Source organism: Martes martes (assembly GCF_963455335.1).
Source record: "Martes martes genome assembly, chromosome: 10".
Lineage (NCBI taxonomy): Eukaryota > Metazoa > Chordata > Mammalia > Carnivora > Mustelidae > Martes > Martes martes.
Window position 1 is genome coordinate 30,292,338 of NC_137898.1, and position 23,541 is coordinate 30,315,878.

Here is a 23,541-nt window from a genome sequence, read left to right on the forward strand (position 1 = left end):
ATCAGAAACTAGAAGAAAGAGTAATTTTACTGTGTAATGCAGAGCTAGCATTTGCCCTGAGGACATCAGTTGACCAGGAGCCTGGGGTTTTACAAAGTGCTTTGTTTTGTGGACCTGAGGACAAAGCCTAGGGCTTGATCATGGTGACAGAGCAGATCAAGAGTACCCCTTTCCAAAATTGCTCAAATGGAAACAACCTCAGAGAATGAGACGGGGCGGGGTGGGGGGAGCGGGGGACCAGAACCCTGTCCTTTAGATGGAGACTTATTATCTATCCTGGCCTCCGTGAGGCAGGAAAAATAGTATCTTCTAAGAATGTCTAAACAAAAGCCCGTACTCATTCGTATATGTGTAGGGCCAGATTTCACGCTACCAGTGTGGCTTGGAAGAATAATAACAACCACCACTGAGCTGAAAATGTGATTAAAGTAGCCCTTGGTTGTCATTAAACTGTGGCGGGAACAAATGCAAATCCTTCTCTCTGGAGAAAGACATTTCAAACACAGGACTCTGGTAATTCCAATAGAAAAAGTTTCAAGGAACATGAGCTCACAATTTAAAAAAAAAAAAAGAAAGAAAGAAAGAAAAGAAAAGAACCACTAGGGATGCCTGGGTGGCTCAGTTTGTTAACTGTCTGCCTTCAAGCTCAGGTCATGATCCCAGAGTCCTGGGATCGAGTCCTGAGTCAGACTCCTTGCTCAGCGGGGAACCTGCTTCTCCCTCTGTCTGCCACCACCGCACTTCCCCCGCCCCCGTCTGTGCTCTCTCTCACTGACAAATAAATAAATAAAATCTTAAAAAAAAAAAAAAGCCACTAAAAATAAGAGCAAGCAAGTTACTACGAGTAAGAATTATCAGAAAAGTAGAGATATTGCAATGATCAGATAGAGAATATAAAATAATTAAGTTTAACGTGTATAAAGAAATAATAGAGGTGATTAAAGATTTGATGAAGACAACTGAGTAAACAGCTTTTGAAAAGACCCAAATAGAATTTCTAAAATAGACAATATGGTAATGAAAAACAAAAAACAGGTAAGTAGCATATTAGACACAGCCAAAGACAGAATGTATTAAGCTTAAGACAGATTTAAGGAAATTACCCAGAATGCAGCCTGGAAAGATTGTTCAAATACATTTTAAAAGCTGAGTAATATGAAGGACAAAGGGAGAAGGTTTAACGTATGTCTAATCAGATTTCTGGAAAGGAGAAAAGTAAGATGATTGAGGTAGAAGTAATAGTCAAATAAATAAGGGCTGACAATTTGTTTAATTAATTATAGAGGTGAATTCTCAGACTGAAGACAAAGTAGAATAAATAAAAAGAAATCAGTATCTAGACATCAAAAATTTCAACACTTAGTGAAACTGAAGAAACCGAAATGACGGAGAAGAGAGTAACAGCAGTCAGAGACAAGACAGATCACTGACAAAGACTGAGCCGACTCCTCTGCATCAAGAATGAAAGTAAGATGACATCTTCAGAGAGTTGACAGAAAATAACTGTCAGTCAGGAATAAACAAAACTGTCTCTCAAAACAAAGGTGAGGTAAAGACATTTCCAGGCAAACAGAAATGGACAGAGCTCATCACAAATATATCCTCACTAAAGAAATTTTAAAAGAATGTATAGTTAACCCTTGAACAACATGGGGGCTTTAGGGATGCCGACCCTCCACACAGCCAAAAATCTGCATGTTTAATTTTTGACTTCCCCAAAATTTAACTACTGAGAGTCAGAAACCTCACCTATAACACAAATCGTCAATTAACATGTATTTTGAATGTTATATGTATTACATACTGAATTCTTAAAATAAAACAAGCTAAAGAAAATGTTATTAAGAAGTTCATAAGGAAGGAAGAGGGGCATCTGGGTGGCTCAGTCGGTTAAGCATCTGCCTTCAGCTCAGGTCATGGTCCTGGGGTCCTGGGATTCAGCCCTGAGTCAGGCTCCCTGCTCAGTGGGGAGTCTGCTTCTCCCTCTACAACTCCCCGAATTCCTCCATCCACCCCCCGCTTGCTCATGTGTGCACCCTCTCTCTCCAACAAATAAATAATATCTTTTTTAAAAACCTGAAAACAGGCATACTAAAACAAAAAAAAAATCATAAGAAAGAGAAAATACATTTACAGCACTGTACTGTATTTATCAAAGAAAATCTGTGTGTAAGTAGACCTGCCCAGTTCAAACCCATGTTGTTCAAGGGTCAACTGTACCCAGAAAGAAGGAAAGTGATTCAGAAGGAAAACCTGAAATGGCAGAAGGAATATTTAAGCAGTTAAGTGCAAAAGCTCATAGTTAGACAAATCTTCTCTCTTTGAGTTCACTGAGTTGGAGACTTGTCCAAACTATACTAGCAGAAAGTGGAGACTAGCTGGCGCTTATTACTCACAAATGAGATAAACTGGACATGATTACCCAACTAAGAGATGTGGATATAACTTATTCTTTCATTTTCACGCAAAAATTCTCCATAATATAAGAGAATTCCACATACAAGTGAGTTCAAACCCTTCGGGGTAAACACCAAAGCTTAAATTTTCAAAAGAATGTTTATTTCACCAAACCATGAGATTATTATTAGGACTTCTCTTGTTTGATAATTTCCACCTTCTTTCTGGGACTTGTTATCTCACAAATAAATGACACAAGGTGACTGGGATTGCCCAGGCCCAGAAACTAAATCATGAAGATTTTCCTTCTCAGGATTAGGATCCATTTCAGATAATAGGGAGAGAAAGTGGAAGAGTTAGAAATGTACCAAATTCGGAGAGAAGGGCTGTGCGGAGATTTCTTTTCTTTTCTTTTTTTTTAGCTCTCAGTCACTAACTGACCAGAACATGTTCAGAAATGACCAGTTATCAGCATCTGACGGATCTGATGGGCCCGAGCAAGGTAAGAATCACCATTTCAAAGAGCCCCAAGGTTATATTTTAAGGGACCTTCAAATCCCTGCACTTTGATCACAGAGATGCTGAAAGGGGAAAGGGGCAACAGAAGAACGCTTCTCACGCCGGAAATGGTGCTTTCAGGAGCTACAGTGAAGTACTGAGTGCCTTCCAACTAAACATGGCAACTCACACACCTGGGTCTCGGAGTGGTGTTTCTGGAACCAAAACCAGATAAAATAAGGATAAGGAGATAAGATAAGAAGCTGGGATAAAAACCAGGAATGGGACGTTAAGTTTGTGCCCAAACTGGTGGCCAGCTTGACTGTTGCCAGTCGGTTCAGTAAAGCCAACGGAATCGGTAAACCACCTGCTTAATTGATTTTCCCTCCAGAAATGACCAGGAATTTGACTCAACTAACGCAGTTCTACTATCTCTCTTGAAATAGTGTAGCTCCTCCTAAAATGATCCATGTGAACCAAATCTCTGTCCACTCCCCCCCCAAAAAAAAAATCAAGAAAGGAAAAAAGATCTGCTCAGTTGGACACCAACGGTTAGCCAACAGTGGAAACCCAGGGACAGGGACAGCACAGGGGAGAGTGGCCTGGACAGGGCTAAAGAGGGGCAAGCAGGTGGTAGTGGGCCAGCCGGACAGGTTGGGTTCAGAAAAGGAATCCTCGATGCAAAGTGGGACCAGGAAAGAGGCCCCTTTATCCAGTCTGGGCATATCCAGGGAAGGTGGGGGACGGATGTTCTGTAATACAGTCAGATCTGGTCACTATGGGTGCGGGAGCTAGGTGGGAAAGAGCAGGCAGGGTGACCGTCTTTAAAAACAAGCAGCTCAAGGCCAGTAAAGGCAGGCCTTACTGCAGGAGGTGGGGAGTGGGGGGGATTTGTAGGAGTCCTTCTTTATCAGGGGCTTACTATGGGGCATGCATGCACAAATACTTCTCATCCTTACGACCACCCTGTGAGGCACAAAGTACAATTCCCATTTTACAAAGGAGGAAAGGGTCAGAGAGGAGCTGCAAAGTACCTCTTTGGTAATTAGCAGAGTCACAACTCAAACCCAGAACTGTCTGGCTTCAATGCCAACAGCTGCTCTGACTCCCTACCTCCTGGTCCAGGGCCCCTCAGTCTCCTTCAACCTGCATCCCCCTGATCATGCTGCTTCAGTACATACCCTTTTCTCTTCCGTCATCTCTTAACTCATTTATTCTTTTTTTTAAAGATTTTATTCATTTATTTGACAGACAGAGATCACAAGTAGGCAGAGAAGCAGGCAGAGAGAGAGGAGGAAGCAGGCTCCCTGCTGAGCGGAGAGCCCGATAGGGGGCTCAATCCCAGAACCCTGGGATCATGACCTGAGCCGAAGGCAGAGGCTTAACCCACTGAGCCACCCAGGCGCCCCTCATTTATTCTTTTTTAATCTTGGCTAAGAGGAGGTAAAAGCCTTTCTTCCATTCACATCCATGAAAGACCATCACCCCCGTGTAAATCCACTTAGTCAAGCTAATCCATTTTTTAAATAATATGCATATATGAGAGTGTTCTAAGAAGGCTGAAGTGCTTGAGCGATGGAAGGTCATGTTAGTAAAACAATTACTATCCTCATGCATGCAGGCCCACTCCTCGGAGAAGCTTCTGGTACTGGCATACAACGGACACAAGTGACAATGCTGACAAGGTGAGACAGCTAGGATTACTGCACAGAGTGCCTGAGTCAACAATTCAGGTGCGGAACTGAAAGTGAACTTCTTTCCTTTCATCAGTGAAATGTCCAAGGCACAGAGAATGCCCCAGGAGGAGCTGAAGGACTCCAGGGAGGTGGGCCAGGTGTCAGGAGCCCCAGGCTTACATCCCAGTTCTGCCTCTACCTGGTTGGCTGGACACTGAGGCCCGACATTGGACTCCACTTCCCTCCTCTCTCGCCCGTCCTCCCCCATCTCAGTCGCCTCCCCTGAAAGGTACCAATTAGGAGTGAGCATTCGGGGGCTGGCCAGCCTGCCTCCATTTGGGTTCTGCATCCGTGATGACCAGTTGTACCGTTGGACAAGGAACCCAACCCTCCTCTCCATCGAAGTCCTCATCTCTACAACGGATAAACACAGTACTACCTGTGACAGTTCACTGTCTGTGTCAACTTGACTGGGCCACAGGCACCCAGATATTTGACTCAACATTATTCTGGGTGTGTCCATGACAGTGTTTCTGGACAAGATTAACACTCCAATCATTAGACTGAATAAAGAAGATTGCCCTCCCAGAAGTGGGTAGGCTTCATTCTCTCTGTTGAAGGCTTGAATAAAATAACAGGCTGAGTAAGAAAGAAGTCACTCTCTGTTTGACTGCATTCGAGCAGCGACACCAGTCTTCTGCCTTTTAACTCAGACTCAGATGGGACCCAAACCATCAGCTCTCCTGGGTCTCCGGCTTGCTGATCCTGGACCATTCAGCCTCCATAAGCAGTCGAGCCATTTCCTTATCATAGTTTCTAGATATCATTATCTAAATCAATACCTAGATAGGTGTGAGTATAGGAATGGGGAGATACATACATACACATCCTAGTAGTTCTGCCTCTCTGTAGAGACCAGACTAGAAGACCTCCAAATTACTTTAAAATTAAATTAGACAATACTCTTTGGACAAAACCTAGCATATCATATGACCTCACTAAATATTATATTTGACCACTAGACACTGAACATCCCCATCCTATGAGTCTAATTAAAAGAACCATAAAATGTGTAAAAGCTAAAACGGTTTTTAAAAAGCTGCAGAATGATAAAAATTTAGGTCACTCCATCTGCAACCACAAGCTTCTTCATTCTCCTTTCTGGAATAGATGTGTGATTTACAGAGATGCCGTAACTATGGTGACGTCTATGAAAACACTACCAAAACAAACAAACAACAACAACAAAAACAACCCTGACGCTGGGGTCTATATTCCATGCCCATTTGCTTCCTCACCTAAAGAAATGTTACTGCCTCTTCCAAAAGCAAATGTCCATCCCATCCCTATACAGGCGGCCTTTGAATCTTCTGAACTTAATTAGAGCAAGTCAAGACACTAATCCTCAGACACTCACACACCGGGTTAATTAACCAGATACAGCACAACTCTTGCCATGCAAATCAGAGTGCGCCCTGGAAAAGCTAAAAGGAAAGGGAACATCATTCTATGCCTAAGAAAGCAAGCTGAAATACACAAATCTTGGGCTTTTCCAAGTAACATTTTCTTTTTCCAGTTTCCAGAAATAACACTGTTCTTCTTTTGGCCATTTCTAGGAAATAAAATATCAAGCCACCATTTGCATTGTGGGTTGACATCATTCTTTCTACCTTTTTAAAATCAAAAGGAGCCACACAGCTCATCAGAGCAACTTTTTTCTGAGAATGCTGATCACACAAGCTGCTTTGTTATACGTTATGTAGTGGCTTACAAATTAAATGCCCAAATGGGATCTTTTTTGTTGAAATCTACCTAACCACAAACTAGTCGAACTAATTGAAGACTCTTTCCAAGAATGCCCATATTATTGTTTGTGAGCTGAGATCATGGAAACAAGAGGAAAAGTACTTTGATTTCCATTTAGAACATAGTCACACCTATTTTCAAAGACATCATTGAAGCTGAGTCCTAATTATAAGTCACCATGAGGCAGGGTCAAGTGAAAGAGAGTTCCCTGGTGCTACTTCAAAGGTTCATTCAACCGATCTTAATTGGCCTCCTCTTTTGTGAGCAGCATGGCGCTAGGTGTTTGGGTCTACAATAACAAACCAAACGGAAAGAACCCCTGCCTTCTCAGAGCTGCTTCTGACAGAGTCAAAGTAAGTCTGGTCCTAGAACATGACAGATGCCACCTAAGCTGACCTTACAGAACGCTGACCTCCCAAAGGGCAGAGCACAGATCATTTGGGGAATGGAGACAAGAGCAGAGAAAGAGCAGGCTTCAATGGTTGCAACAGCTCTAGGAGAAACTACTTCGAAGTTACATCACACTGGGCGCCTGTGGCTCAGTGGGTTAAAGCCTCTGCCTTCGGCTCAGGTCATCATCTCAGGTCCTGAGATAGATCCCCACATTGGGCTCTCTGCTCAGTGGGGAGCCTGCTTCCTCCTCTCTCTCTCTCTCTCTCTGCCTGCCTCTCTGCCTACTTGTGATCTCTGTCTGTCAAATAAATAAATAATAAAATCTTTTTTAAAAAAAAGTTACATCATACTTTGCTTATAAGCATGAAACTGTGCAGAAATACTCAAATGTAAAGCCACCTTTCAAAATCAAAGAAGAAGTAATTGGCCAGATCTTACCTAATGAGTTATCCAAGCATACCCTCAGGATAAATTCAGGCCTTTCGGATGTACATTTTTCCTACATGCTGAAATGTTTTATTAGTCAAGGGTAAGAGACTTAGGTTATATAACATTCACCACCCCCATCACCCTAAATATGACTTACAAATAAAATACAAATAAAAGTCTGTTCCAGCATTTCCCAAAAATACTTTGTGAAAAATAGGCTCTATGGATTTTAAGAGAAAAAGAATGAGTGAGGAAATATTGCAAAAATATCCTCTTCTTAGAGATTTATAAAGGACATCTACATATATCAAAGTAGAAAACCCCAAGCATCCCTGTTTTTATATCAGGTATAGTTGTAAACAATGGGACTAAAGCAGTAAACAAAAAACCACTAAATCCTGCCTTTGGGAAGTTGATATTCTAATAGGGGAAAGAAACCAGGCAATAAATAAGTGCTAAGGGAAAAAATAAAGCAGAGGAAGGGAGATCAGAAGAGGGAAGAGGACGTTACTATTTTATATAAGGTGGTCAACAGAGACTTCACTAACAAAGGGACATTTGGGTAAAGACAGGAAGGGAGAAAGCCCTGTGGCTTTCAGGAGGAAGAGTAATCCTCACAGAGGAATCCAGCCACAGAGCAATATGTGCGAAGGCCTTGAGGCAGGAGTGTGTTCAGCAGGTTTGAGGCACAGCAAAAACGCCAGCATTGGCTGGAGGGGTATTGAGCAAGGTGGGGAGTGATAGACAAGATGAAAGAGGAAGCCAGGGCTCAATCATATAGAGATTTTGGCTCAAACTTGGAGTTAAACAAGAAGCAATTGGAGGCTTCAGAGCTGAGCTATAACATGAGATCTAACTCACAATTTAACAGGATCTCACTGGCTGCTGTGTTTCATGCAGTCTAGATGGTGGCAAAGGGAGGAAGAGAAACAAGACCAGTTTGTAGGGCACTTCAAAATTCTGGCTGAAAAATGATGGTGGTTTGGAACAGGGTGAATACAGTGAAGACTGTGAGACATGATCAGAGTCTGGATATATTATGGAGGTACAGCCAGGTGGAGGAGGTCAAAGAGAGGTCAAGGACAACCCCAAGATTTCTGGTCTGAATAGCTGGAAGGATGGGGTCACCCAGGGAAGTGGGGATAGAAAGATAGGTGTGAAAGCGGAGCTGTAAGGAAATTTAAGACTTAGAGGTTGTGAAGATGAGGAGGGACCAGCAAAGAACACTGAAAACATCTAAGAAAGAATGGGATCTGGGAAGACAAGTGAAGAAAGCACCTCAGGAAGGAAGAAGTGGTCTTCCCTTAAATGCTGCTGTGAGGACGATAAAATGAAGACTGAGAAGGGACCACTGGGTTTGACCAAGTGGGAGACCATAGGTGACCTTGATAAGAATAACTTTGTGGAATGTAATGATCTGAAGGGGCACGTGCACCTGAATGTTTATAGCAGCAATGTCCACAATAGCCAAACTATAGAACCTAGATGTCCATCAACAGATGAATGGATAAAGAATGGATAAAGAAGATGTGGTGTATATATATATATATATATATATATATATGTGTGTGTGTGTGTGTGTGTGTGTGTGTGTGTGTATACACACACATATATATATAGTGGAATACTATGCAGCCATCAAAAGAAATGAAATCTTGCCATTTGTGACGACGTGGATGGAACTAGAGGGTATTATGATGAGCAAAATTAGTCAATCCAAGAAAGACAATTATCATATGATCTCCCTAATATGAGGAATTTGAGAGGCAACATGGGGGGGTTGGGGGGTTGGGGGGTAGGGAAGGGAAAAATGAAACATGATGGGATCGGGAAGGAGACAAACCATAAGAGACTCTTGATCTCACAAAACAAACTGAGGGTTGCCAGGGGGAGGGGGGAGGGGGAGTGGGGGTAGGAAGAGGGTGGTTGGGTTATGGACATTGGGGAGAGTATGTGCTAGGGTGAGTGCTGTGAAATGTGTAAACCTGGTGATTCACAGACCTGTACCCCTGGGGCTAATAATACATTATATGTTAATAAAAAATAAAAAATTATAAAAAAAGAATAACTTTATGGGATGATAAGGACAAAAGCCTGATTAAAGTGGATTCAAGAGAGAATGGGAAACTCAAAAACAACAACAAACAACCCAGTGAAAAAATGGGCAAAGGACTTGAATAGACTTTTCTCCAAAGATACAGAAAATGGCCAACAAGCACATGAAAAGATGTTCAATGTCATTAGCCATTAGAGAGATGCAAATTGAAACCACAATGAGGAAAAAAAACCATAATGAGATACCACCTCATATCTACTAGGGTGGCTATGGGAAGGAAACCAGGAAATATCCAATATTGATAAGGACGTAAGGAAACTGAAATGCTTGTACATTGCTGACGGTAATGTAAAATGGTCCAGCCACTTGGTCCAAACCACCAAACAGTTCAGCAGCGACTCAAAAACTGAAACATAGAACTACCATATGCCCCAGCAATTCTACTCCTAGGGATATGCCCCGAAGTAAAGAAAACAGATCCTCAAACAAATGCATGTACATGAATGTTCACAGCAGCACTATTCACAACAGCCAGAAGGTAGAAACAACCCAACTGTCCATCCATGAAGGAAGAGATAAAAAAAAAAGGGGGCCATATACATACAATGGGATCTTACGAAGCAGTAAAAGGTAAAGAAATTCTGCACATGGGCACAACATGCATGAACACTGAAAACGTTATATAAGCGAAAGAAGGTCAACATATTGTATGAGCCCATTTTATAAAATACACAAAACAGGTAACACCAGACAGAAAACAGATGGGTGGCTGCTGGAGGCGACGGGGAGGGGAGAGTAGAGGGGGAGCACGTAACCAGCAAGGGGTAGGGGGCACTTCGGGAACGACAGGAGGGCTTTGGAACTAGATGGAGCTACACGGCACTGTGAATGTACTAAATGCTACGGAATTGTACGTTTTAACATTAAAATGGTTTGTTTTACGTTAAGTGAATTTCACCTCAATTTTTAAAAAGAGCAAGAAGGGAAGAAAGGAACAGGAGACGGTTTGAAAGAAGTTTCTTCCAAGGAGGCTGGCTGGAAAGGGGAAGAGGTTCAGAGCTGAAGAGGGCTGTGTGGTCAACGCAGGGCTTCTCTGACGTGCTAGATGGAGTGCGTGCCCGTCCGCACCTGGAGAGAGGGGACCCGAGGCAGAACTGCTGGCAGGAGGACCTCTGTCTCATGCACAAGAGGCGAAGATGCTTCATCCTTGCCAGGAGAGGAGGCAGGATTCGGGCAGCTTGGTCGTGGCGGCCATGGGGGGTTGTGGAAATTCTCTGTTGGAACAGGGTTTTCTTTAGGAGATGTGGGGATGTTAAGAGTGGGGAGAAGGTGAGAAGCAGTTATCCCAGAGCGTGGGTGTGTGCCCAGATAGGGCGACCGGGCAGCACAGCTGGGCGGCTTGAACAACCCATTCAAAGTTAATAGAAATAAACTGAACTGGTCAGCCTGGTTGTGTGGTTTTCTCCAAACGCATTCAGTTGCCTGGGGAAAGGTAGAGAGCTATTTAATTTATTTATCCCTAAGTTCCCCCAAAGATATCTGACCATAGAAGCTTATTAATAGCTCCCAAGGAGCCTACATAAAAGTATGTAACAGAGGATAGGAAAATACCAGTACCGCTAAGTCCTCTTTTCTATCTAGTACAAGCATAAATGATGAGGCGGGGGTAGGTCTAGAGGCCCAGCAGGGGCTCAAAGGCATGATTAGACTGGCCAGAAGGACACCTGGGAGGGCGAGCAGAATGGCTCGGCTGTCAGGGTCTGAGCTTTGGAGTCAGATTTCCATTCCAGCCCAGTGACCTTGAGCAAATGAGTCTCTCTGAGACGTATCATAAAATGGGGGAACTATCACCTGCCTTCCAAAGATGTGATAAGGATTGATGATAAGCACTTAGCAGCTCAAGTTTCAAGCCTATAACAGGCACCAATCTAAGGAGGTAACTATCATTATTAGCCGGTCAGATCTGCCAGATCAACTGGACGAAAGACGACACCACCAGAACGCCGTCCACCCAGAGGCCCCGAACACCTGTGTACTCGGAAGGTCTCTGGGGAACCTCGAACAATTAACACTACTCCCTCTCGATTTACAGTGAGGAACTTCACCAGTCCAGATAGATCTTGACTGCTTTAGCTCAAGAGTACATTGGTGTTTCTAGTTCCTAAGTTAATGAGCAGAAAAGAAGCATGCTCCACTTGCTAGAAAATGGTACACTTCACAAAGGCTGCCATGCACCCTGGTCTCATGTTTTTAACTTCTGGAAGAATTCTAGACTTCTAGAACATCACAAAACCAATACAGAGGGTTCAGTACCCTTCAGTCCGCTTCCTCCAAAGTTAACATCGTACATAATCGTGATACAACTGCTGGAACCAGGAAAAGAACTCTGATAAATTATATTGATGATTTGACAGACCTTCTGTGAATGCTGCCAGCTTTGCCTCTGATGTTCTTTTTCTCATGCGGGATCCCATCCTGGGTCCCACGCTGCATTTAGTTCTCAAGTCTTGTTTGCCTCTGCCAGCCTGTGATGGGTCCTTGGTCTTTGCCTTTCACAGCCGTGACATTGGCCAAGAGAACTGGTCAGGTCTCTTGCATAATGTCCCTTGATCTGGGTGTGTCTGATGTTTCCTCACTATGACTGAGATTGGGTATTTTGAGTAAGAATCCCCCACAAAGGATATTTCACTCTTCTCGGTGCATCAAAAGACGGGGCACATCACAAAAGAGTTGATACATCTCCTTCCTGGTGCTGTCACTCTCGATCTTTTGGTGACGGTGGTGTTTGCCCGGTTTTGCACCCCTATCATATTTGATAACAGTGGAAAATAGAATCCCAATCTTTCTCCTGGTCGGAGTGGAAGTAAGCAGATGTTTCCATTCACATTCCAGCATCTGTACACCAGTAAATGTAATTGTACTCAGCACCCAAAAGGTTTACTTTCCTTTCTTTCTCTTGATTATATTGTAGGTTATTTTATCCCCAGATATGCTTAAAAGAGGAAAAGAAGGGTTATAGTTACACCCCCCAGCCACACCCAGAATCTCTTTACAATCTAAGTGTCCCCAAGTCCCACATGAGAATAACAATAGATCATCAACATCAAAATCATCATCAATATCAATATCAACATCAACATCAGTAACAAAGATCATCAATCTTGATCATCAACTACGCTCAAGGTTCTTTACATACATCCCCTCTATTCTCAGAATTCTGAGGACACATGTTCTTAGCTGCATTTGAGGAAAGGAGGAAAGCTCAGAGAGTTGAAGTACTTTGACTCCTGTCAAGGCAAATACAGTAGAGCGGGCCCCCCAGCCCACCTGATGCTCAGGCTCCTGACACAGCACCTGCTACAATATTAAGTCTGAACAGTGTGGCAGGAAAACAGCTTCCTGGGGCCCAGCCCCCAGATGCTAACAGAGTATAACCCAATCATCATGACAACTACTCTTTCTGAGGTGTGGACATGGTCTGTCCCTGGATATTCTCTTTTCTAATTTCATAACAGCTATGAGATAGGTAGTATGCACCCCCATTTCACAGAGGTCAGAAAGAGCAAATAACATGCTCAGGATAAAAAACCAAAACCCTAGCCTAAATCTGGTCACGCCTCTAATTTACACAAAATATGCCACAAAGATATAATCAGCAAAATCCAAACTGAGAAATTCCATAAGCAAACAACTTGCCTTTTTTCCCCTTGCACTTTTATATATAATAAAGAGAGAGAAATGATGGAGAACCTATAGATTAAAAGACACTTAAAAGGAATTTTTACAAATAGCAGATGTGGGGCTTACTGGATCCTTTTTCAAACAAACTGTAAAAGAAAATAGAAAATGTATAACATTGTATTCTATTGATACTAAGAATTATTAATCTGTTCAAATGTGATAACGAAATTTTAGTTGTGTTTTTAAAGTCTTTATCTGTTTCCTTTTGGTGGCAAGATGATGGTGTAAATTTCCAAGAAGGGGAAGTTTGTTGCTGATGGCACCTTCAGAGCTGAGCTGAATGAGCTTCTCACTCAGGAGCTGGCTGAAGATGGTCACTCCAGAGTTGAGGTCCAAGGTACACTAACCAAGTCAGAAATCATCACCTTGGCTGGACCTCAAGGTACACTAAGACAGAAATTATCACATTGGCCACCAGGACACAGAATGTTCTTGGTGAGAAGGACCAGTGGATCTGAGAATCGACTGCTGTGGTTCAGAAGAGGTTTGGCTTCCTTAAGAGCACTGCAGAGCTCCACACTGAAAAGGAGGCCACAAGAGGTCTGTGTGTGATGGTCCAGGCCGAGCCTCTGCGGTACCAGCTCCTGTGGGGCCCTGCTATGAGGTGGGGGTGGGGAGGCTGCAGCTCAGCATGAAGAGTAAGGCCAAAGGCCCTGAGGTTGCTGTGTCTGGGAAACCCCAAGGACGGAGGGCTGAATTCATGAAGTTTGGGGATGACTTGCTGATTCACAGTGGGGACCCTGAGAACTATTATGTTGACACTGCTGTATGCCGTGGGCTGCTCAGACAGGGTGTGCTGGGCATCAAAGTGAAGATCGTGCTTCCCTGGGATCCAAGTGCTAAGACTGGCCCTACGAGACCCTGTCCTGATCATGTGAGTATTATGGAAGAGACACAGCCCACCACCGCCATCTCAGAACAGAAGGGTGGTAAGCCAGAGCCGCTGCCCAGCCACAGCTGGCACCCATGGTATAACAGGCTCTCCTTGGTGGCTAGATCTGGAGTCTGGATTTGCTCTGTAATGACCTTTAATGAAATCTTTGAAAAAGAAAAAAATAAAATTTTAAAAATTAAAAAATAAAGGCCACCTTGGTGGCTCAGTCGGTTAAGTGTCTGACTCTTGATTTCAGCTCAGGTCTCCATGTCAGGATTGGGAGTTCAAGCCCAACACTGGGCTCCACGATGGGCATGGAGCTGACTTAAAATAAATAAATAAATAATCCTTATCTTTTTAGAGATTCATATTGAAATATCTACGAATGAGGGGTGCCTGGGTGGGTCAGTTGGTTGTGCATCCGACTCTTGAATCTGGCTCAGGGCATGATCTCGGAGTCATGAGATGGAGCGCTGAATCAGGCTTCACGCTCAGAGGGAGCCTGCTTGAGGTTCTCTCCCCCTCCCGCCCCCTCTGCACCTTCCCCAGCTTGAGCATACACTCGCTCTCTCTCTCAAAATAAATAAATAAACCTTGAAAGATCTATGAATGAAAGAATATAACATCTTGCATTTTATTAAAATTTACATTGGGGAAGCATAGAGGCTGTCACCATTGAAACAAACTGGATTAGGTAATAGTCACTGAAAATGAGTGATGGGTAAATGGGGGCTTCATTATACTATTTTGTATATTTTGTGTATTTTTTAAATTCTCCATTATAAAATATGACAAAAGAAAAAAAATGCCCAAGATCGTGCAAATTGCAAATGAAGGGCAGAGTTAGGACTTGAACGCAGGTGATCCAAATCCAAACGCCGATTTCCTCCCACTCTCACTACTGTACCCAGATGTCTCTACTGTGTATTTATCTCATTTCAACGTTTATGTCTCAAAAGGAAATGCCACAACAAATCATTCTTATAAGCCTGGAGTTTCTTCAAAGAAAGCCACAGTACAAAGTGTGAAATACAGCTGTCAGAGAAACAAGTATTAGCAGGAAGATCCCTCCATACACCACGGTGACACAGAAACACTTCCAAACCTGCACTTCGTCTGTTCTCCATACAGAGCAAATCAGCAGAGAATGAGCCAACCAAGAGAACCAAGAGTCCCCTAATTGACAAAGTTTTAAAATAGGCCTTCAGAACCAAGAAGAAGAGCTGTCTGTAAGAAACACAGAAGAAGTTCTCATATGACCTAAGTAATAAAGCATATGTAACACTTTAAATAGTGCTTTCAGATTCATTAAATCATCTTGGGCTCTCAGAAATTCCTTGAGATAAGCTAGAGTACATCATAAGACCCCTACCCTAAAAATGAAGGAAATGAGACATAAAGAGATCAAGATTTGATACGTGGACAGGAACTCAAAGTCACAATTTCATTCATTCATCATTCATCCATTCATTCACTCATTCATCAACTCACTCTTTCATTCATTCAGCAAGCACTGACTCCCAGCCTGCTTTCTATACTAAGTACCCGGGATGCAAAGATACAGGAGACCCAATGTCTCTGGGCTAGAGGACTTTAGGATTTCCCCACGCCCTTCGAACAGAGAGTTCCAGAGGATAGCCCTTCCCCCAGCCCCATCTCCCTCCCACTCCCCATTCTGAGTCCCACACACATCCAGGATTCTGCAGAAACAGTGCTGGCTCTAGGGAGTTGTGTGCATTTAAAGCGTGAATGAAGATCATCACTTTCCTGCCTGAAACTCTTCTATTTGCCCTTCTCATCAGCATCCGAAGCAGGGTATGTATTTCCACATGCAATAAATGACCAAAGCAGAAAAGGGATGGTGTTAACTTTACCCAGAGATAATTAAATCACATTTACATCATTCAACTAATATTTATTGAACATCTACTGTAAGCCAGGTACGTGAGGGACCAATATGATGAATATAAGACAGTCTCAGCCATCCAAGAGCCTACAATCAATAGGGGCTCTAATCACGTACTTAACAGCATTAGGGGCAGTGCTGTTTTGTGTCATGTACCATTTAAGTTTTTTTAACAACTTTGAGAAGTCATAAGCTTTTCTTATTCTTTTTCTTGTTTTTCATGGCAATGTCCACTGACCTGCACCTCACTATAGGCCACCTGTGCCATATACTATAAATTCAACTCAGAAAGAGGAGGGGGCTTGGGGAGGAATGAAAATTTAATTAATTTAAAATTAATAAAATTAATAAAAATTAATTACAATTGAGATATAAGGACTGACATCCCATTTTATTTATTTTTTAACTTTTTTTATTAAGATTTTATTTATTTGACAGACAAAGATCACAAGTAGGCAGAGAGGCAGGCAGAGAGAGGAGGAAGCAGGCTCCCCTCGGAGCAGAGAGCCCGATGCGGGGCTCGATCCTAGAACCCTGGGATCATGACCTGAGCCGAAAGCAGAGGCTTTAACCCACTGAGCCACCCAGGCGCCCCTGACATCCCATTTTAAAGAGCTTATTTTAAAAGACAAGAAGAGTCCAGGGATCACTTGCAGCCGGGGTTCAAAGGACATAGATTCCGAGGAAGACTGGAAGAACAAGGGAATTTAAGCAAGTGAGCCTATGTGGAAGGGCATTCCCCGTGTGGCTGTGGCCCAAGGAAAGTGACAAAGGGCCGAGGAAGGGGCAGAAAACACCCTAGCAATGAAGAATGTAATGCATTTGGGTAGGAGCCCACAGGGCAATGGCCGTTTATCATAAGTGCATCTAAGAGTCACCCTGGGATGTTCACAAACCATCCTGTGTCCCACTCTGAGGGATTCAGAAGGTCGAGAGAGTGGACTCTGGGAACCTGCAGGTATGGGTGGATCGTGGATGACACTCTGAGAACAGTAGTGAAGAGGTATGGTGAGAGACCCGGAAGGAGAGGAGGCCAAGCTGGGCTCCAGAACATAGACTTCGTGGGGCAGGGATCACACAAACAAGCGCCACGTGGTTGCCATGATCAGAATTACACTTGTCAAAGTGAGGTCTCCAGACCAGAGGCAGCATCACTTGGGATCCTGCTAGAAACACAGATTCTCAGCCCCTATCTCAAAATCGACTATATCGGAAACTCTGGGGTGGGATCCAACGACGGCATTTTAACAAGCCCTCAGGTGATTCTGATGCTGCTGGTCTGAAGATCTGTACTCTGTTGTGATACCGGCAATAGTGTGTCATGGCCAAAACTGTGTTAAAATTCCCACTAACTCCATTCCTGGCCAACCTCACATTATTGTTGTTATTCCATCCCTTCTTCCCTAAAACACGGGGGCGGGGGGCGCAGGCTGCAAACCAGCATGTTTGGAATGACTTACTAATCTGCTTTATAAGTCACTAACACGCAACGCTTGATCAAGTGTCTGTAAAAGTATTAAAATGGAAGTGCCTAGTGAGCACTTCTCAAGCTCTGATGTGCAGAGGAGTCACCTGGAGCTCCCGTTAACATGAAGATTCAGAATCCAGAAGCCCGAGTCAGGGCCTAGGCATCTGCATTTCGAGCACGCTCCCAGGTGATGCTATTGTTACCAGCCCACAGTCCACACTTGGAGCGGCAAGAAGTCACATAATTGCATAAGACTAAAAGCCCTGGTAGCAGGACACCGTCTCCCCACCCGCTGGGCTCTCCTCTCCAATCTGCTCCCCACCCCCACTCCCGTGGTGGGCTCCAGCAGCCCCTCTCCACTTTCCCCACACGCTCCCTGCACCTTCCCTTTCCTCCTAGGCAGCCACCCAATCGAAACTTCTATTGGCACAGTCGCCTGCCTGAGAAGAGGGGCTTTGAGGGGCCCACATGCCAGCGGAGGGAGCTCATGCGCCTGCCGAAACACCTCCACCGTCCTCCAGAGGGGCTCTGGCAGGAGGACGGCTCTGGCTCATTGGTTTGCAGAGCTAACTATGCATTATTTAAAACATAAACTATCAGCTTTAGCTTCACGTCAGGCTGTAAATCAACCGTCATTCCGCAGGGCTAGAGGGTCCCTTGTCACCCTCCCACGGGCTCCATCCGTGGAGCGCAGTCAAAATCCCAGCTGGGACCACTGCATTAACTTGGTTAAAAGAAAACCGCGCCGCCTGCAGACGCGCGTCCCTACCCCGCGACCGAGCGCACGCGCCGTTTCCTCCCGCTCCAGACGCGCAGCCCCACGAGCTCATCAAGCATTCCGCGGTCATGAAACGTTTACGCTAACAAAACTGCAGAGCTGCAGCTCAGGACTTCGCTGTAAATATTTATTAACCACGACCATCAAGGCAACGCTTCTCATGACTTCAGGGTCCATTTCCTGGTTTTCCCCACCAGGCGGTTCAATCCCCGCTTTCTCTGTCTGTCTCTCCCTAAGAAGGCGGGGGGGGGGGGGGGGGGGAGGGGAGGTATTTCTTCCATAAAACTGTTTTACGAAAATCCACATGACCTCTTTGGAACAGCTCAATCAAAATTAATAAGAGGTTTGTGATCTACAAACCGGGACTCTTAACATGTGAGCTCGAAGAGTAGGGAGTTAGCTTTGTGGATGCTCTTTCTTGTGCATAAGATCATAAAATGATGATTTAATCACTGGGGAATATTTATCACAAATAGTGTCAGATGATGTACTGTAAAATTGATGCATCTAAAAGCTCGAGTGTACGATATAAAGAGATGGCTCAGATGTTTTGGACGGATTGGCTCAGCTCCATGTTTATTACACGGAGGCTTAATACTGTGATCGGCTGTCTTTAGAAGACTTCCTGTTGAAAAAAGAAAGCCATTCAACAAATTATGTTTACTGTGTACACTCCACAAAGGAGAAAAAAATAGCACCAGCCTGATGACTCTCTAATGAAGGACAGGGGAGAAGCATAAGGAATAATAAATCTGGCTCTAAGGAAAGACGAGGGAAAATACACCAAGAATAGAAACACTTTGTGCCTTCAGAATGGATCCAAGAACCACCAACATATCCGTAGTGGAAGCAGAAGCCATCAAGCAGAAAGACTGGCTAATAAAAATTTCAAGGTATGATTATAATTAGATAGCTATCCGCCGCGCCCATTACTCTGTTCTCATAAAGCTCGTCCCTCAGCCCTGAAGCAACAATCTTTTTTTTTTTTTTTAGGTGGGCGTTTTTATTTCAATGCTGAGAGGAAAATGAAGAAGAAAAACATAAAGAGATGCATGGAGAGCTTCTGGAATGGAAGCTGGGTCCTGAGGGCTAGTCTTAACTCACATAGTCTGTAACATTGGCTAAGACGGGATACCTCCCCAGTACCCCGCCCAGTGCTCCCTATCAAATTCTGTCTGCTTCTTTTCCTAGACCACCCCTGCAGTGCTGGCTCCACCACTCAGTGGCTCTATGAAGGGCCGCTTTTACTTTTAGGAAATGCAAAATCTCCACCCAACTCCTTTCATTGTCTAGTGCCTATTTCAGATAACCTCCCGCACTGCATTCCTGGACCCATACACAGCAGAGTCCCAGACGCCAATTAAAATTTTCAAAAGGACCAAGATGTGTCTCCCTTCTCCTCTAGCATGCCCAGACCACGAGCCACGCCACTGGGATGAACTCGGTATCTCCAAAGGAATGAATGAAAGCTCCCACACACCCCTCGGCATATAAAGCCATAACAACAACAACAAAAAATCTCAGCAAGGTCCTGGGGCCATGTCCATTCAGTTATTCAATAAATATTTATTAAAAGCCTAGTTTGGATGCTGAGACATACCAGCCAACAAAGCAGTCCCTGCCTGCCTTCATGGGGCTGATATTCTAGCTGAGGAGGCAGACAATAAACAAATGGTACCCATATCAGGAGAAGAGCATCACTACAGAAAAAAGCAAACCAAGGGTAAGAGGGGTGGGGAGCCTCCCAGAGCACTCCAGTAGGGCAGTTACTGGAGGAAAGCTTTGGTTGAACATTAGAGCAGAAATCTGAGGATGTGAGAAATGCAGTCATGAGATGACATAGGGAAAAGCACACTAGGCAGAGGGAACAGCCAATGCAAAAACCCTACAAGGAGGGTAGATGCAGAGACCAGAGAAAAAAGGTAAAGGAAGGGCTCCAGGTGCAGGGTAGATAACATACAGATGGCAGTGTTCTTAAGCCTGGGACTTGAAACCTACCCGCGAGTCCTGAAATCAATTTATCAAGTCACCACCAGCCTTTTAAAAAAAATGAAACGGAACAGAACAAAATAGAAGTTACCAGCATGCACAGCTTGCAGTCGGGCTGAATACTGTTTGGCGAAGTTCTGATGGGAGGAGGGTGTCTGTGCTGTAGAACAATATAGAATGTGCTTCTCATAGTGAATTCCAGTAAAAGAAAAAAAAAAAACATGAATGCTGTCCTTCAGAAATCTGTGTTGTCTAATACACTAGCCACAAGCCACATGTGGCTATTTAAATTAACCAAAATTAATCAGAATGTCCAACTCAGTTCCTCAGTCCCACTAGCCACATTGCAAGTGTTCAGTGGCCACATGTGGCTGGTGGCTACCGCATTGGACAGAGCAGATGGAGAACGTCTCCATCGAAACACGAAAGTTCTATAGGAAAGCAGGTAGAGAGTGTTCTGGCTCTGAGTCCGTGACGTCTCTAATGTCACCCGATAGGATTACAAGGGTGTCTAGGATGATCAAATGAATGAGCTTTCTGAATAAAAAGGCCCTGAATTTATATTGTCTCATAATACAGCTGGCATCCAGCTGCAGATAAAAACCAAAATATGCTGAAAATCCTCCTGCCGCTCACCAGCCATATACGCATGGGCTGGTAACAGTCTATCTGCCTCAACTTCCTTCTCCAGAAAGTCACTATTAATAAATAACCACCTATTATTTGTTTTGAATTACAATAATTTACTAAGGGAAAAACCTACAAAATGAATAGAATCCCAGAGGAGAGCGCTTCAGGAATGAGAAGCTGACCAACAGTGGTACAACAGTGTGATTTTAAAAAATTCATTTCCTGGGGGCACCTGGGTGGCTCAGTGGGTTAAAGCCTCTGCCTTCGGCTCAGGTTATGATCCCAGGGTCCTGGGATGGAGCCCCGCATCGGGCTCTCTGCTTGGCGGGGAGCCTGCTTCCCTTCCTCTCTCTCTGCCTGCCTCTCTGCCTATTTGTGATCTCTCTCTGTCAAATAAATAAATAAAATCTTTAAAAAAAAATTCATTTCCTGGCCCTGCACAAGTGCTGAAACCAAGTGCAATGAAGGCATAATACTGCCACGTGGGACCCTCATGATTATCCACCAGTGTCATCCCCAGAAGTCCTGCAGCCCAAGAAGCAGGGAGACCTCTCACATGGAGGGGCTTCAGGGCTCCTAATTCACGGGTGATCACCCTACCACAGGACGGGTTCTCAACCATGGTGTCTGGGGCTGCTTGAAGAAGGTCTTTTTTTTAAAAAAAAAAAAAAAAAGAAGAAGGTCTTTTTAATGGTTGGGAATCATCAGCATTTATAGCTGCTTCCCTTTGACCTTCTCCCCTGGCAACAAAGTAAAGAAAGATGCCCATGGATATGAGGGTCCCATCTTGGGCTCTGACTTCTGTGTAACTTAGAAAGGAAATGAATGAGCCAGCAGAGCAGCGTGGGCCAGGGAACGAACCCAGGGACTTGGTTGTCCCACTGGGTCTCCCAAACAAAGACTGCTCCCTTTTAGAACAAGAAGGAGCAGTTTGCCTTGCCCCGCAGCACGACCTGGGTCCCCTTCCAGCTGCAGCCTGGATGATGTACTTGCTTTCTGGGTCCAGATGTAGGCAGGCAAAGAAGGATCCCAAATGAGCCTGTTACCTAAGGATAATACATCCATACCTTCAGAAGTCAAATCCAGAAGAGGTCATATTTGAAATTGGAACTGTCTCGAAATCCATAACGTATCGGCACCATATCATGCAACCCAGATGCTTGTTGTGTAACCCAGCATCTAACACAGGTGCCTAGAATACCATGGGCAATCAGTAAGTATTTCTGAATGAATAAGTGATTGATGATGAAATGTATAATGCCCTACACAAACCTACCATGGCTACAGCTTTGTCTTTCTGAAGCAGGAAGCAGGGAAAAGTAAATTTGCTTTGCCTAATATTTCACCATTCTTATCAATAATGCACCAAGGAAAGAAACCAGAAAGGAAAAGATTCATTGATCTAGCTATATTAAATGTCAGATGTCGAAAAACACCATAAAAATTAAAAGGAAAATGATAAGTTGGGAGAAAATAACTGCAACATATGATAAAAATTTAATACTATGACTCTATAAAGAGGTCTTCAAGTCAATAGGAAATAATATCGAGTGGCTTAATAGAAAAGTGAGTGAAGAATGTGAATAGAATCTTAAAGACACACACAAACAGCTAATCAACACATGAAAAAACAAACTTCAATCTCTCTGCTGCTAATCAAAGAAATGCACATTAAAACAACAATATGAATATGATACCATTTCCAACCAGCAAGCTGGCAAAGGTCTTCTGCTGTTTTGCTTCTTAATGACAATACCCAATATTGGCGAGGGTGCAGAGAAATCAGTTCCCTCCTACGCTCTCCATGCACTTACGGAAGATAATTTGATAGCCTGTGCTAAACGCCATAAAATGCGCACCCCTTTTGATCCAGTAACTCCATGCCAGGAATTTACTCTAACCAAATAACCAGAGACATAATCAATGATTCATGTGAAACACATTCATCAGATGTTTACGGTAGGGGAAACCATAAGTCACCTATAAATCCATCAGTGGAGGGTTGTTAAGTGAACTATATTACCGGCCTATGATAGAAACTATACATCATTTTTTAAAAAGTTCTTTACAATATTCACAACAGCCAAGAGTCAGAAGCAACCCAAATGTCCACTACTGATGAACGGATAAAGAAAATGTGTTCTATACATGCAACGGAATATTATTTGGCCTTTAAAAGGAAGAAAATCCTGACACACGCTACACCATGGGTGAACCTTGAGGACACTGTGCTAAGTGAAATAAGCAGTCACAAAAAGACAAGTGCTGCCGGGGTCCACTTATGTGAGGTAGCTGCGGTCATCAGATTCCTAGAGACAGAAAGTAGAATAATGCTTACCAGGGGCTGGCAGGAGGGGAAATGGGAGCTATTGTTTGATGGGTACTGAGTTGCAGATTGCGAGTCAAAAAGTTCTGGAGATCTGTTTCATAATAGTATGAATATATTTGACACTACTGAACTGTACACCTTGAAAATGATTAAGAAGCTAAATTTTGTGTTGTTTATCACCAATTAATTGAAAGCTCTCTTGCGAGACTATCTAGTCATCCCATGGGTTATTCATTTCATAAATTACCCTACCCTGGAAAACACTTCATGCTAAATCCACACTGCACTTCACTTAATTTTTGTGTGATTCTGAAGGCATTTAAGGGTGTGTTGCAGAAACTCATTTATAATGATGATCTTCAAAACTATCAATTACAATGTCAAGAGGCTTCTAGGCTTGTGTACTAATTGAGCGTGGTGGTTAATAAAAATACTAGTTCCTAGATTTGCTGAATGAAGAAATTACAGTGTCACAAATGCTTTGTCAGAGGCTAGTTCAGGATTTCCCAGGGAGTTTCAAATCTTTCTGTATCCATAAACAACCAGATCTTAAGAGACTGAAGATTCTGAT

The 23,541-nt window shown here is 43.6% G+C and overlaps 1 protein-coding gene and 1 pseudogene across 5 annotated transcripts in view; one reads left to right on the forward strand and one right to left on the reverse strand.

Annotated features, from left to right (window-relative positions):
* KIAA1549L (KIAA1549 like) overlaps positions 1-23,541 on the reverse strand; it is a gene marked incomplete at both ends in the record, with an annotated part of 252,816 nt that overhangs the window by 194,704 nt on the left and 34,571 nt on the right. The gene's annotated exons all lie outside the window — the stretch shown is intronic.
* Positions 13,628-13,971, forward strand: LOC308351882 (small ribosomal subunit protein uS3-like; annotated as a pseudogene). Its single transcript has one exon. The product of its transcript is annotated as a small ribosomal subunit protein uS3-like (transcript).